The sequence below is a fragment of the Osmia bicornis genome, chromosome 4 (genome assembly GCF_907164935.1).
Source record: "Osmia bicornis bicornis chromosome 4, iOsmBic2.1, whole genome shotgun sequence".
In the NCBI taxonomy this organism is placed as follows: domain Eukaryota; kingdom Metazoa; phylum Arthropoda; class Insecta; order Hymenoptera; family Megachilidae; genus Osmia; species Osmia bicornis.
Genome location: NC_060219.1, coordinates 3,556,371 through 3,564,584, shown reverse-complemented (window position 1 = coordinate 3,564,584; position 8,214 = coordinate 3,556,371). Strand labels below are relative to the sequence as shown.

The window sequence follows — 8,214 nt, the reverse complement described above, 5'->3', positions numbered from 1 at the left end:
TACCTGGCCGCAATGCTTTTTCGCCGGCTTCGCCTATGTAACGTACCTTTATCATTTCTTATACTGCCATTCATCGCAACGAGACCCGGGGCCGTGCAGAGAGAAAGAAATTAAACATTGACCCTTCCGGCTACGCGGCGTAATCAAACGCCCGGTGAAACTAACGAAGCAGCCCGCGGTAAGAGACAGAGACCCGCTGACATCGAAATACAAGAAACGACCAGGAAACAGAGATAGAGGGAACGAGTGAAACATAGGGAGAATAATAACTTAGATGACTTGCAATGACGGGTATAGAGAGAGAAGGATGAAGAACGTCTTCGTTTGTATAGATTCTACATGGTAGATCCATAGATGAAAATCGTATGCACCTCGCGATACTTCGGGATGTCCTCTGTCAAAGCTTGATAACTAGGCTGAGAGAAATGGCGGAAGATCAGATACGAATGAAAATGTATCGAGAAGGACTAAGGCTGATTGTAAAAAGAATTAATAAAATACAGTATCCTTTGTGTAAAATGAACAAACACCATCATGAAAAATTCAATTAAACGAAGATTTTCTTTGTGCGTAACGTTAATCTCATTTTAAACCGCGCATTATTTATTAATTTCAAAGCGCAAAACTCGCTCGATGTACACGCCTTCACACTTATTAAGCAATGCTTGCAAATGAATGGAGATTAACAGTAGCGGCTGGGGATCGCAGCCGGGCGATAATTTCTTTCTTCCACCCCGTGATTCGCAACAACTCGAATTTGGTAAATATATTCTGTATGAAGTTTACAGTATCTCCGCTTTACACTCGGAATGTGCATTATTCCGTTTCAACGAATGCTTTGTTCATGTGCCAGCAAACTCCTTGCAATAGATCGCTCGTTGTTACGTTAATGTAGCAGAGTAAATCGATCCTAAAGTAATACGATACATTTGGAGAATTAACGAACACGGGTATTGAACGATTAATCGGGGCGATGCTCTTCATCTTTTTCTTTAGATGAAACAACAGTTTGAATTTTTTTTAATTAACAAGTCAGATATTGAGAGCATATTAATAGTCTTCTCGATATCATTTGACTGAAAATCAATTAATCAATTTGGCGTAACATCACAAGTATCTAAAAATAATTATTTCAATCAAGCATGCTTCTTCGAATTAACAGTAATCTGGTATGTATGTCTATTGAGAAGCAAGTTTGTGCCTTTATGTTATATGTGCAATATTTTATCAAGATACTTGCATTGTTAAATGCCAGCGGTGAATATTCAAGTATCTCAAGTTTAATATACATCGCATTATCCACATTCTCCGCTTAATTACATTCTCTTAATAGTTTGTAACAGCCCCGAGTGAATCTGCCACTTGACCCGGTTAAAATTAAGAAATCACATTATCGTACTCCTGCTCGTAAATAATTTAAAATTCCAAATATTCCTTGTTAAACTACCGTCACTTCGGAGCTCTTCGTACACTTCATAAAATAGATCAATTTCATTAAATGAGATGTAGCAAACAGTAGAATATTAGTTGAACAGAATCATCGAAAAATAGCTTTCTTATAAAATAAAACGAAGGCTTTCATGAGTGATTGAAGTTCGTTTATACTTCCCTTCCGATCTATCGAAGTCTACGCTTTCGTTGTATCTTTATCACTATTAAAAAACTTCGCGGAACTGTGTATAAATAGTTAGTATCTTCAAGAGACGAGAAAAAAGCATTTGCAGAAGTATTCGCCGGGAAAAAACCGTGCACGGATAAAACGCAATATGAACAAAACGTTAACAAAGCAAGGAAAAGTTGTACATCACGGAGTTCTATGCTCGCGGGCCAAGCACGGTAATGAGAGAAAACTTGGTGGACAGTGAATTTAATTGAAGTAATGAAGTTATACCCAACTGTCGGGAAAGAAAAATGCTTGTTAAGTTGGTCACTGTATTTTTTTGTTCATGCTTCAAGATTAACTAATTGCATTGCAAAATAACGGGCAACGAATTAAAAACGGCAAAGTAAAGAAAACAAGATCTCCTATGCAACAATTAAACAAACGTACAACTGTGCGTTTAGTGATATGAATTATTTCCTCTTTAATTTGAACAATTTAAATTTCATTCGACTGCCTAGGAAGTTTTTCGATTAAAATTTCTGCATCTAGCTTAGTCAAAAAACGTATGTACATTTGTAGGGGCAGATTACGATTGAACCAGACTCTGCCGCTTTACGAGTGATTCCATCACAATTTTAACTCATGTAACGTGGTTTTTTCCAGCGAATATAATATGTTTTTCACCGTTCACGTTTTCAGTGCCAGGTGGTCCCCTTTTCCCGGGAAACAGGACAAGTATGAGACAGGTCTGAGAAATTACCGCAGCACTGTCTGCTGCAAAAGTTCATTAAGAAACACTTCGTAATTTATTTTCACACTGAATCGTGCTGCCCTATCCTCCATCACCCTTCTACTTACTGTTTCCTCCCTTTTGTTAAATAATGATAAGCAGAAATCGAACAAGCGTGTTAAAAAAAGGACATTAAAACCAAATGCAGAAAAATTTTGATTTTTAACGAATGACTGGATTATCAAAACCGTTGATTAACCTTCCAAACCATGGTTATAAAATCGGAATTAAAATAATTGAAATGAAATGTTATTGGAATTAAATCTCATTAAAAGATTAACGACAAAAAATGGAACGCCTCGGTTATCAATTAGAACGATTTAATGGAATCCTTCGATGAAACCTTTCATACAATTCCTGATTTGTTCTAGTTCACATATGTATGTCTACAATGCAAAGAGGAATAAGAACATAGATATCGGATGAATTCTTTGCACCATTGTGTTCACAGCCGTTTCGCTAATCGATTCGTTTATTCGATTAAATTGGAATGATTGGCAGTAGATTTTCAAAACGGACCAGGTATTAAATATTAGTGAATGTCGATGCAGACGCTATCGAAGCGATTTTTTTTTCCTTTTGTTTATCATAAACGAAATGAATAAATGAAAGAAGAGAATCGACTGATCTCGAGATACCGTTTTGTCGATTCCACACCACAGCATCTATGCGTGCATGTTAAAGCTGTCGATATGTGGATATTCTAAATTTCGCATGTTCGCGGGGCTTACAGTTTGCGGAGCAATCAAATTTGGCAACGGAAGCATAAAGCGATTTCTCCACAACCATTTCACGTTTCTCGACGCGACGTTTGAAATACGCGACATTGTTTACGAAATATCAAATCCTTTTGCTAATAACATTTCTGATCACTAGAATAGCAAAATGTTAAAAACGTAAAGCAGTTTTTGTCATTATAATTTCGCGTTGTGATTCAGTTTGAATCAGGGATTTTAAAATTTTTCCAAAATAGCGAAACCTTATTTTACATCCTTCAAAAGTTATGTTGCTCCGGCGAACTCGTTTAGTACACTGCGTACGGGTTGCAACTATACCGCCGAAAATACTGTTGTCGTAAAAAAAAATATTGTTGGTCATGAACGGGATGAGGTCGAGGAACGATGCACGAAATATAAGAACGGAGGGGGCCACGATGAATGAAAACGTAATTTATTCAATTGATTCTAATAAATGGTGTACACCGAGCCACGGGAGGATACGAGAAACGAAAATTTTGTCAGCAACCACGCCCTCTGCAATTCAATGAAACAGCCCGCAGAGAATGCTGGGAATACCTGATTTCATGTCAATCAAATCGATAACTCCAATATCCAAGCATTAACGCACGTACACGGTTGGCAGAAAATTAATTTGGGTAATCTTTCCGTTTCCATGATTGATCGGCCCTTTGATAAACTAATGCCTTTCCACGTTTGTAGAACATTTCGCGTTTCAATTATTAACATTCCAAACGCCAAAGTGAAAAAAAAATTTTTTTTCCAACAGTTTATCGAAGGGCAAGCATGTAAAAAGACACGATGACCTATTAGGAACACCATAATCGACGTTACAGAGTACAATTGATTTATATTACTTCACATTGAATACTGACAATGCAGTAAATCTAGGTCACACATCATTGTTCCTACGAATTACAAGAATAATCAAATCAATAGAACGTCGTTGATTCGATCCATGAATTCAAAGTTAACAACAGAGCACGGTTTAAATTGCTCTCGTCGAACAATGTTAGTAACCTGGCACAATGGACCAGCAGAATCGACCGCGAACGTTGTACAAGGTGGAATTTAACCACATTACCAGATAACCGCCACGTGTACGCCAAATGTGTGTCTATTCAACGTTCCGAAGAAGTGTTACTATTTCACATAGGTGGTTGTAAATGTCAACCATATTTGCTGAGGGGATTGTACGATTTATTTTTGGAGACGCGTGAAAACTATAAGCAAACCGACTGTGTGAATACGTACGAGACATACCACTTACGATGAGTGTTAAATAAATATACAAAGTTTTTCTACGTAATGGCGGTTCCCTCGAAGGGAAGTTTGTCCACGGAAAGAGAAGACTGTCCATATAATTATATTTGAATCGCATTACATTTGAAAATAGATTTACATATTTGAAAAACTACATATCAAATCTCATGCAGATATTTTTATGTTAGTAAAACATGTTTGGTAATGGGGTTGACTCACCTGGACCAGTGCTGTTGAAACCCACCTTTTTTCGAAGCTTAACCATGCTCGCGTTCAACGTGTCGACACTACACAAACCACTGAACGATATCCCGTACTTGGTATGCTCGTTATATTTACGAAAATCGAGAATTGTTATTTCTGCCCAAGATTTTCCGCGCGGTTAGACCGGATTTGATTTAATATGTATACACGGAGCCGTAGTAAGAACGTAGTAAAATGGAGTTTGTAAGGAATCGGAGCACACAAGGAGCGAGACCGGCGAAAGACACGTGACGCGATAGTTGAGGTATCGGCCGCTAGGAGCGCAGCAATCGCGTACGCTGGCCTCAAGACTTTCTCGACGCTCAGTCTACCGGAGTCTGCAGCGCGCGAAAGTTGTACGTGTGACGTGTACCGCGTGTTTCGCCGGTTCCTTTTTAAACATTTTATCACGCGTTTGTGTGTTTCACGGGGTGTAATCCTTCCCTCTCTCGCGACAACATGTGACAATTATACGCGTTCGTTAACTCGATGAAAATCGAAATTTAAAATAGAAAAATATGTAATAAAAAGTCGTTTAGTGTCGCTAAGGCTGATTTTCGCGGAACGCGTTAACCACGTGATTTTTCTCTGTCATGCACGCACGGAACAACGTGCATCCTGAAGTGAGTGTTTTAATGATCGACCGAAGTGTGATCGATTCGTGAGCGGCGATATACGATACGTACGCGCGTTACAGTGAAAAAGAATCAAAGTCGGGAGTGACGGAGTAGCTTTAGCCATTTTTGATAAGTTTCGTGGATCGGTCTGTGTGGTTGCCGCAGCTGCAGCGTCTCTGGCATCCGCGCGGAAGAAAAGGGAAAAATAAAGAAGTAAAAAACGGTCAAAGTTGCTGGTGGAGGCTACGATGACGGATACCAGTGGGAAAGAAAGCACTCCTTGTATGGCGGTAAGTACTGATATTTATTCTTCTTCTTTCTTTCATTCTATGTTTCGCGTCTCGCTATGGACCTTCTTGGGATGCACGCGAATAAGGTAGTCGATCTTACTTACCCTCGTCTTCGTGGCACACGAGGGTTTAGACGGAGGGGACATGTTCTTTCTTCGAGTAACCGGGATCACTCGGAATGGAATCTTGTTCTCGAAGGAACTTCTGGTACGGAGAAGTTGAACGTTGATCTCGGTTCTGTGTCTCTTGTTGCAACGAACTTTCGTGAACAACAGCAAGACACTTCGTTTCTCTGCTCGCGTTTATCGGTACACGATACCTTTCCCCCTTTTGTATGGTACTTTAAATCTATACCGTGAACTTTCAGTGATTCTTTACAGGTCTTTTACGAGAGTCTGAAGTTCGTAATAACGACATAGAGCTCACAGGTATTCGGGAACAGTCCGGGCAAACCGCCAAGCAGCGCCGATTCTAGTGCCGTACCCTAACCGCTCCGAAACGCTCTGATTGTGTGTAGGGTCCTTTCAAATTTACACGCTTTAAAGGTTCGTCTTCAAACGCGCTCGATGCCAACAGACCGTTGAATAATCATGATATATCTGATTTTGAAAATTCTCAGCGTTATACCTATTGCTTTTTATTTTCGTCTTTAGTCTTTTATCATTACCTTCTTTTTTTAACGAAATTAACACCTCGGCGAGATATTCACAGAAATATTGAAATCTTCATTACATCATCATTCTTAATAACCGTAGACACGCTTCTTTCCACGATAGTTGTCAACAAATTTAATTAAACGAAGAAGAAACTTTTCAATTAACTTCCAAGCGAAATGAAAGTGTAATGAATGTAGCATAATTAAAGCTTCCTATTATTAAGTATTACAATACAACTTTTAGATTTGTTTTAAACTTAAGAGCTAGTTAAATTTGATAGAACTGTATGAAAATCAAAAATGCTAAGGAGGTGTTAAGAAAAAAGTAATGTTAATACACAAGATTTAAAAGTACGGTACCAATCTGCCTCTACTGTACGATATACTTGTGATGTATGTTAAAAAGGAATTTTGTGGAACGCGGCAGAGGAGAGTGAATGTTTCACGATGGAGATGGGGATGGAAGGGAAAACAAAGACCGGAAAAAAGCGAAAAACAGGTCGAAAAATCCTGTTGTAGTGGGTGGCTTGGGTAGCCGGCTGGCTTTTCGTATAGCTTGCTAGCCACGCACGTAAATCTACCGTAGAGTCGTTAGTCATGCTTTATTTCGCTTTAGTTTTCCGTACACGCTGAAATAGCATCAACTTTCGAGGAAGGGACTGACTCACGTGCTTTTGAAATCCATTCAGTAAGTGACGAATGCCCATGCATGCCACGCACCAACACTGGCTACCCGTGCGCCACATGTGTGCCAGCTAATGCTTAGTCTTTCCTTTTATTGCTGCATATGGTGACAATGAAACGTTCCATAGATTAGGCAAGCCTTATCTAGACTCTCAGAAAAATTGAATACCGATCGAAGAAACTCGTTCGGAGCTTAAAAGTAAATTATCTTAACGGAGATATAGTAGATGGAAATACTCGGTTCTTCGAAAATCAGTTTTAGAATATTGTTGTGTGTGCTGGCATGACATGATTTGCATTACGTCATTTGGAAAATTTAAATTTTAGATCAAGTACTCTATTTGATGGAACGGTTTTCATATTCGCTTTAAAGAATTTATCATGTCCCAGTTTAGTATCCCGTCCATTAGAAGAAAAAGTGGGAAGTCCAGGTGAAAGCGATTTGTACAAACTTTGATTCAGATTTCTCTGAGATTAAGTAATCTTTGAAAGGAAAAAAAGTGTTGTAAATGCTAATCGGATTTCAACTTGAGATACTTAATTTGTGTGGAAGAAGTTAAATACTCTTGAATATTTACGAGAGAAAAAATTTAAAATTAATCAAGAGAAGTTCGTTTATTAACTGAGCAAAGTTCGTCTATTATTACTACCAGGGTTTATTATTTAACCATAAATTTTCCTTCGACTTATTATATCTGAACAAGATTAAAACAGTGTTGAACAATTCTGCCACTATTTTAGTAGGCTACAATATGAATATTTTAATGAAGACTTATTTGAAACGTCAGGTAGTATAATGTGATTACTCGGACAACGCTAAGTAGTAACGAGGATATTAAACAGAAAGAGGAATATAAAACTAAGGACTAATTACATAAGAATTCGTGTTCGTATACCTTTACCAGACTATGCTGCAACTCAAAAGCACTTATGCTTATTAAGTCCAGAGTCTCTGTGTGCATCATGTGATAAGGGGTAATGAGATATAGAGAGCAGAGAATAGCTTCGTGAATAGAATGGTCCAAGCTATAATACCGCTTCCGTTCGGCTCTTGGAAATTAATTCGTGTTCACTGAGCGTTTGAGACAGCTTGATTGAGATTCAAATTAACTTGAACTCTTTTATTTAAAAATTTTCGACACTTGATAGAAAACCGGTCGATTCAAACATTTTTATAATAAATGAAATATTTTTATACACGTACGAAGGATATCAAGGTAATAACGCGATGTGGGTTAAGATGGACCAAATTTGGTGGTGAGCAGGTCAAGAAACGTTTGTTTAAGCTCTTCGGACAGGTCGAAGTGAAAGGCCCATTGAATTCACCGCGAG

The 8,214-nt window shown here is 38.4% G+C and overlaps 1 protein-coding gene across 2 annotated transcripts in view; it reads right to left on the bottom strand.

Annotated features, from left to right (window-relative positions):
• The window catches only part of LOC114872649 (guanylate cyclase soluble subunit beta-1), a 67,241-nt gene extending 62,367 nt beyond the window's left edge, over positions 1–4,874 (bottom strand). Inside the window, exon 1 of one of the 2 annotated variants that reach the window (XM_029180411.2) lies at positions 4,613–4,874. The gene's annotated coding sequence lies outside the window, so the exon portion shown is untranslated. The remainder of the gene's footprint in view (positions 1–4,612) is intronic. The other variant, XM_029180330.2, reaches the window with a different exon arrangement.
• Positions 4,875–8,214: the final 3,340 nt, after the last annotated feature.